Source organism: Herpailurus yagouaroundi, unplaced genomic scaffold (genome assembly GCF_014898765.1).
Source record: "Herpailurus yagouaroundi ecotype Mexico unplaced genomic scaffold, PumYag 205, whole genome shotgun sequence".
Taxonomy (NCBI): Eukaryota; Metazoa; Chordata; class Mammalia; order Carnivora; family Felidae; genus Herpailurus; species Herpailurus yagouaroundi.
This window is the reverse complement of record NW_024412436.1, coordinates 4,089,159-4,097,233: the sequence shown is the minus strand read 5'-3', so window position 1 is coordinate 4,097,233 and position 8,075 is coordinate 4,089,159. Positions and strand designations below refer to the sequence as shown.

At 51.2% G+C, this 8,075-nt stretch overlaps 1 long non-coding RNA gene across 3 annotated transcripts in view; it reads right to left on the bottom strand.

The window, feature by feature from the left end:
- Positions 1-1,042: 1,042 nt before the first annotated feature.
- The window catches only part of LOC121015057 (uncharacterized), a 44,168-nt gene continuing 37,135 nt past the window's right edge, over positions 1,043-8,075 (bottom strand). For all 3 annotated transcript variants that reach the window (XR_005783584.1, XR_005783586.1, XR_005783585.1), the window contains exons 3-4: positions 2,645-2,802; positions 1,043-1,345 (exon numbers count right to left, since the gene is read on the bottom strand). This is a non-coding gene — a long non-coding RNA (uncharacterized LOC121015057). The remainder of the gene's footprint in view (positions 1,346-2,644; positions 2,803-8,075) is intronic.

Sequence of the window (8,075 nt, the reverse complement as noted above, 5' to 3'; positions counted from 1 at the left end):
ATGGCCAGTAGCAAGATGTCATTCTTTTTGATGGCTGAGTAATATTCCAGTGTGTGTGTGTGTGTGTGTGTGTGTGTGTGTGTGTGTGTGTACGTTTATCAGTTGATGGACATTTGGGCTCTCTCCATAGTTTGGCTATTGTTGATAATGCTGCTACAAACTTCGGGGTGCAGGTGCCCTTTCAAATCTGTGTTTTTGTATCCTTTGGGTAAATACCTACTAGTGCAATTGCTGGGTCATAGGGTAGCTCTATTTTTAACTTTTGGAGGAACCTCCATACTGTTCTCCAGAGTGGCCGCACCAGGTTGCATTCCCACCAACAGTGTAAGAGGGTTCCCCTTTCTCTGCATCCTTGCCAACATGTGTTGTTTCCTGCGTTTTCGTTTCAGCCAGAGGTACTGTATAGCTTTGAAAAGAATGCAACGGACAGATAGAGAAGGTATCCAAGATAATGTGTCTTCAGTGTCATTATAATTGTGTATCCGCTCTAAGTTCAAAGAACAGAAACGTCCGTATGGACAGAAGCAGCCAAGGGTCACTTCTGAGAGAACGTGAGAGGTGATTTGGGTCTCAAATACGGAATGGAATTATTTTGGCCGGGCTGGCGAAAAGAAGAAAGTCTGTTAGAGTTGAAAGCCCATGGACCAGGGAATAACGTTGTGTAGTGAAGAGACACCTGGTTTTAGAGTTCAAACCCCTGGCTTTGGAGCGGCCTGAGGCAGGGCCTCCTAGAAAATATGGTAGGCTGTACATGGAAACATCCAGATTGGCAGAGAAAAGGGGATACATCCCCAGGAGACTACAGACTGGCCTACTGGGAGGAGAGATTTCTTTTGAAGTCTCAAGTTCCTTACCTCTGAATCTGGCTAATGAACACCAAATTGTTTCATTGTGACTGACAAATTAGGACGGTTGGACTGAATTGAAGAGAGCTAGGACCGGAGATCGGGTTCCCATCAGACAATTCTTGTTTCAGACAATTCTCTTGTTATAGATAATTTCTCGTTTCTTTCTTAGAGACATGGTTTTTCAACGACCTGGGCTCACATCATTATATGGACATAAATGGTGGAAAGGACTAAGAATCAAGAGCTATTTTAACAGATAGTTGAACATATTTGTCAAAGCCAATGATTTTTATTCATTTCTATTTGTTTATATATGTGTGTGTGTGTGTATACACATATATATACACATACACATATTTTTTAAATTTTACAAGGTGACTAATTTTCAAGAAGTGAACTCAGTGATTGGCCTACATGTCCTCAGAAAGTCCCACTGCTTCTCCAATTATCTCATCTGTTTCGGGGTCCCATGTGAAACATCATTGGAAAGATCATGGCTGAAAAAATAAAAATAAAAAGGCACAGCTTGAGATGCTAGCTAATACAGATCCTCCTTGACTTATGAGAGGGTTACCTCCTGATAAAACCATCGTAAATTTAAAATATCCTGAGTCAAAAATGCATTTCATCCACCTAGACATCATAGCTTAGCCTAGCCCACCTTATGCGTACTCGGGATACTTAACGTTAGCCTACGGTTGGGCAAAATCATCTAACACAAAGCCGGTTTTATAAAAAAGTGCCGCATGCAACTGACTGAATAGTGAACTGAACGTGCACAACAGAACAGTCGTAGGGGTATAGAACAGTTGTACGTCAGTTGCTGGTGACCGGGAGCCACAGCCCGTCGCCACTGCCCAGCATCGGGAGAGAGTACTGTTGACGTATTGCTAGCCCTGGAAAAGATCCAAATGCAAAACTCGAAATACAGCCTCTACTGAATACATATTGCATTCACACCAACGTAAAGTTGAAAAGCTGTAAGTCGAACCATCATACGTCAGGGGCCGTCTGTAATCCCTAGGCCAGGGTCCCCTACCTAGAGCAGGTAAAAACAGTGAATGGCAGCATCTGGTGTCGCGTGGGTCATTTAAGGCTCCAAAAGAGCTTTTCCTCCCAGATGTAACTTGAGATTGAAGAAACAGGGCACCCTTACAACTAACCAAGTTACTGATAAACGTATTTATTAGTAAAGAACTTTCTAAGTACAAAATTGCACTAAGACGCATAAATGCCTTCACTAAAATGCATAAAAACCCACATCTAGGACAGTAGCTTGGAGAACGAACAGAGACAGCACTGGGAAGAGAATGGACTCTGGCAGGCCACTACGTCACAAGCCATGGGACCTCAGACCAATTACGATAGCATTCGGACGCCGAGTTTTCTCAACCACAAGACGCAGAAAATAATGCCCATTTCATGGGTCCGCCGTAAGCCTTTGCCATAATCTATTTATAGCGCCTGACGCAGAGTAGGTTTCAAAAAACAGTGGTCATTGTTAGCCAAGTCGCTTCACTCCGAGCATGGCTTCCTTGACTATACAAGGAAGCCAGTGATTCCTACTAGGAGAATAGATATGAAAAGGATTTCTGAGCTTTAAAGTTCTCTAAAGAGTTAAGATTATTATCAATAATTGGGACATCAACATATAAAGCATTAACTAATACAGAGTTAAATAAAAATGAGGGACTTCTATCTCAAAATATGGTAGGCTGATAACATGTAAACCTTCCCATCAAAGCCACATAAAATGCTGGGTCAAAAATATCAAGGCTCTCAGATCTATAGCTGACCTTGCATGTAAATAAGGAAACTCCCCCAGAGAGTGGCTGAAGATAAGGCTGTTCCAGGATCAACTTTTGTTCTCTTTGTCCAAGGCAAAACCACATGGGAACAGGAGACAATGATCTCTTGAGCCACACAAGGTGGAGTGATGATGAATCCAAGACTCCTGCATAAATCCAGGAACATTGAAATTCTATGCTCAGTGGAGAAGAGCAAGAAAAAAGAAATCTACCTACCAACAGAGGAGGCATAAAACAATACTTGCACATGTCATCTAGGGTCCTTTGAGGGAAAAAAAGTCTCCTCTGAGAATTCATAACCCCAACCTCATGTGGATTTGGGACGCATGTTTACCCTGTCTGTATCGTTTCAGAAACTCCAAAAGAGAAAGTGAACATAAAATGGCCCCACATGGATGGCAAACTCAAGCTCGTAGCAGATGCTAAAAGAAACCATATCTGGAGGGACAGTTATTCAACACAGACCTCCCGGGAATCCCACAGATGATGCTAAGCTGAGCATAAACTTGAAAGTGAAAAGTATAAGGAGCGGAGAAAATAAGGCAAGCGTCAGAAAAAAGTGAAAAGAGCTCAGCTAGGTGCCTCAGAATGGAGATAACACAGTTGTTGGTCACAAAATTTATAAAAATAAAGTAGGAGGTGGGCCGCTTCAGTCAGAGTGTGAGGGAAGCTTCCCCAAGGGAGGTGACGACGAGGCTGCCGTCTGAAGGCTGAAAACAAGTCAACGGTCGGCCCATCTGGAAGCCGGACCACGAGAGGAAAAGCCTTCCTGCCGGACCAAACCTGGATCTGTGTGAGGAAGGGCACCAAGGCCAGAATGGCTGGAGCAGGGTCCCGGGGGGCGTGGGCAGGGACGTGAGGTCACGGAGAGGTGGGGACAGCTCACGTGGGCCCCGTAGGCCATGCCAATGAGTCTGTATTTTATTCGTCATGCGATTGACAGCCACGGGTGTGTTTTTACGCAGTGAATGGTGGGGCTGGACTGGAATCTGGGGAAGACCTTTCAGCCGCTCTGGAAAGGCTAGATTCCAGACGGACCCAAGGAAGAAGCAGGATCCCAGTTTCGACCTGCATCGCAGCGACCCAGCAGAGATGGCGAAAGCCGGGTCAGGGTGGCCACCGCCGTGGCGATGGGAGAAGCGGACACACCCGGGACACAGCTCAGAGGTGGCGCCAGCCCGACTGGACACTGGGGGAGGGATGACGAGAACAAGCAAGAGTAATGCCTGAGTCTGGGGCTCCTTCACCTCGGCCCGGTAGAGACCATGCCTGATGCGGGGGCCCCCGCCGCGGGCGGGGGCCAAACAGGGAAAGACCAGGTCCCGGCGGCAAAGGTGAGGTGCCTATGAAAAGTCTGGAATATTTATTAAACAACCAAGGAGCCAGGTCAAAAGGAAGCTAGATAAACTGCTCTGGAGATGGGTGGTGTGGACAGGGAGTTAAAAGCATGGAGATGATTTTTGGAGACCCAAACTCGAAGTAGGTAAGAAGCGTTGGTGGAGAAGAGGTGGGGAGAGGGTTGGGTCGGTCCCAGGGGAGCCGCTAATGGGGGAGGCCGAGGGATCCTGAAAGGGCGATGAAGAGGAGTAGCCAATGTTTAGGGGAAAAAACCCGTGAGTGCATTTACAGGAAGCAAAGGAACCCAGTTTATCAAGGGGGACCACCGTGTGGGAAGCCGCCACAAGGTCAAACAAAATAAGGACAGAATAGTGGTCACTGCATAGGGCAGGATGGAAGGTGCTGGCGACCTTGACCTGTGCAGTGTCAGTACCAAGGAGGGGGACAAAAAACCCGAAACGTTTATGGCTAGCGCGTGAGATTGGAATTTAACGGAAAACAGTTGGCATTGTGATGGCCGTGACCTTGCTCAGAGGAGAGAGAAAGACAGAGAGAGGGCAGTTGTAGGAGCCAGAAGGTGGGGGGCGGGGAGCAGCCACATACACTGTGAGAAACTAAGGCAGAGGAAATGGGTGCGGACGAAGGTGGGGACAGGGGCACTCCTGTCTGATGCTGTGCGGGTGGCCGTGGACTCCTGTGTCTCCGAGGCCAGGGTGCACAGCTGAACCCCACCGGACCAGTTTCTCCTCTCCAGGCTGCACCCCCCACCCCGGTTCAGCTACCCACTTAATCAGTGACTGCCCTTTGTGACCAAGTCAGATAAAAATGGCCAAGGATGCCGCAAGCAAGACAGCCACAAGTCAGGTACTGGTCCGGGCGCTCGAGAACAACCCCCCTCCAGACTCGCTGAGGGACTGGCTGCAGGGAGGCGGGGGGGGACAGGAAGGGCCTGCAGGGTGGTGTGCCTGGAGGGGTGGGTGACAGGAGGCCAGCCCAGCGGGGTGGGGCAGCAGGACCGAAGGGAAGGGTGAGGGGTGAAACCTCAGAGAGGACACAGGGGTGGGGCGGGGCGGGGGGGGGGTCGGGCAAACTGCGAGCCATTTTCAGGAAATGAGAGGTCTGTATGAACCACGGCAGGGTTTTGAGCAGAGGAATGCTGGGATCCGTTCACCAGGTTGGGGCCTGGCAGGAGACCGAGAACTGTGAAACTCAGGGGTCAGGGTGACACCCAAGTGCAAATGTCCGGGCCCTCTTGAGGGTGCTCCGCAGAGCCACCAGGGCGACCTCAAGCGCCCTAAATTTAAGGCGAATTCCATCCAGGCACTTCCCCGTTTGAAAACTGGGGTGCTTCCTGCTGTGGATGAGTCCGGATCCTGTAGTGAGAGGCACAGAGCGCCTCCCAGTCTGGCCCCGGCCTCCTTGTGCGGCCTCCCCGGCGGCCTCGCCCCACGTCCTCCCTCACGTGCCGTCCTGCTGCCTGGGCGCTGGGCTTTAAATACTAACGGCATCCCCGGTCCGCAGCGGGTCTAACCCTTCTGAGAAGTCTCCCTGCCCCCCACCCCCACCCCCAGGTCCCTTCCAGGCAGCACCGACCTCTTTCTTCCCAGGGCCAGGCTCTGTAGTGGACCGACCAGGGGCCTCAGAATCAGAATTAGTTTGGGGCGCCTGAGTCACTTCGTCAGCTGAGCGTCGAACTTCAGCTCAGGTCGCGATCTCTTGGTTCGTGGGTTCGAGCCCCGTGTCAGGCTCCAGGCTGACCGCTCGGAGCCTGGAGCCCGCTTCGGATTCCGTGTCTCCCTCTCTGTCTGCCCCTCCTCCACTCATGCTCTGGCTCTCTCTCTCTCTCTCTCTCTCTCTCTCTCTCTCAAAAACAAATAAACATTTAAAAAAAAAAAGAATCAGAATGAGTTAAAAGCTAAGCACTGGGCATGTTGTTTCAACTCAGCTTCTCACAAAGGTCGTGAGGCCTGTTTGATCGAATTCGTGTCAAGATTAAATAAGATAACATGAGTAACCAGGAAATAGAAGACCAGGCACACAGTAGGTCTTAAAACAGTGTTCCCCTGCAGACCTCAAGCCCCTGTGGGGCACATGATACGTTTATGTCCTATTTATATTACAGATGTCCCATCACTGGCTGGTCCCTGGCCCACAAAAGGCGCTTGATAGACGTTGACCTGAACGTCCTGCCCCTGCCTTCCAGAACCCTGTGTGCAGCAGCCGTGTCCAGAGTAAGACGGGGATTCTAAACTGGCCCGTGGGGCCCCTATCACAGCAGTCACTTCCCCTCAGCGGCAGGGAGCCCTTACTGTGCATCTCTAGGGAACATTCATCGATTGTCTCCACGAATATTTTCCTCATTGTTCTCTAGAACTTCTGTCACTGCCTGCCACCCTCACTGCCTGCTCAGCTGTCCTCCCACTGCTTGGCCTTGTTTGTTCTGTCTGCCTCCACCATTTTTCACCACCCGCCACATGGCTCTTCCTCACGGACCCCGAGCTCGGGATTCACCGCTGTCCACAGGCCTCACCAGGGCAACCGGGGCCCTCGGGGTGGCTAAACATCCCTCCAACTGGCACCCTGCCCTTGGCTCCCTGCGAGCCCAGCACTGCTCTGAACCTTCCAGAACATTCACGCTGCCAGCGACCTACAACCAGCCACGCGTGGGTCGAGCCAGTGGTGATCTTCCAAATACAGCGTGAGCGTGCGTGCTTAACTCTAGGGCGTTGGCAGATTTGTAGAGCGGGTCCGGAAGAAGGTATTTTGACCCATTTTTTTCAACCTCTTCTGGGATCAGATGAGGCAGCCCCCAGTGCGGAGGATGGAGCGCGGGCTCTGGAGTCCCACGGACACACATTTGGGTCCCACAGCCGCATCTCCTCGTGGTGTCTTACCTGCTCCGTAAGTTCTAACACCTCCGTTTCCTCATTTGTAAACTGAGGTCACAAGTGCCTATCCCACAGGGCTAGTACTCGGTGACATTTGTATCTGTCACCTGTGAGGGCATAATAAATCAGCCCCAAACTCAGTGGCTTAAGACAGCAACAGTTGTTCGTTAGCGCTCACGGGTTGTGTGGGTCAGGAATTTGAGAGTGGGCCAGCTGACCTAGAGTCTCTCGTGAGATTGCGGTCAGCTGCTGGCCTGAGCTGGGTTCCTTCCTCGCTCACACGCCAGGCACCAGCCGGGGCTGGGCCCCTCCGGGGTCACCGGCTTTCTTCCACGATGGATCAGGAGTCCCAAGGCACATGCCCTGAGAGGGAGAAAGAGGTATCAGCTCGACTAGCCTGGCCCCGACGGTCACACAGCATCACTTCCACCGCCTTCTAGTCGTGAGCAGCACATCACTACTGGGCACCTGGGTGGCTCAGTCGGTTGAGCCTCCGACTCTTGGTTGGTTCAGCTCGAGCCGCGATCTTCAGGTTGGTGATCTCGAGGCCCTGCCTGGGGCTCTACGCCGACAGCGCGGAGCCTGCTCGCGATTCTCCCTCTCCCTCTCCCTCTCTCTCTCCGCCCCTCCCCTGCTCGCGTGCTGTGTTTCTCTCTCTCAAAAATAAGTAAATGAACTTAAAGAGGCACACACCACCACCAATGCCAGCCCAGAATGAAGGGAAATGAATTAGACCCCTCCTTTTCGGGAAGGAGTGTCGAGAACTTGCCGACATGCTTCAGAAGCCCCATAGCACGTGGGATGCCCGCTCATCCGTGAGCAGTGGCACTGGTTTTTGGCCTGATAACTTAAAAACATAAAACCGAAGACTGTCTCTGCCCCACCCTTCTCGTCCTCACCCCACGAAGACATCCGTCCTGTGAGGAGGTAAAGTCACTTGTCCAGCGTGGCAAGAGTTAAAAGGAAGAATGAGAAGAAAATGCAGAAATAGAAATTGTCAACACGTATTCATTGCTGGTTCCACACCAAGCCCCGGGTTAGGTGTTTTATCGACATCATCTCTGTGAATCCTCAGAACGACCCCCTGAGTTTCCATCGTTGGCCTCTTCTATGATAAGGAGGAGAAGGCTACGGCCCACCGATGTTGCCAGGATTGTCCGGGGCCCCACGGCCGGTAAAGGCACAGCAGGGGC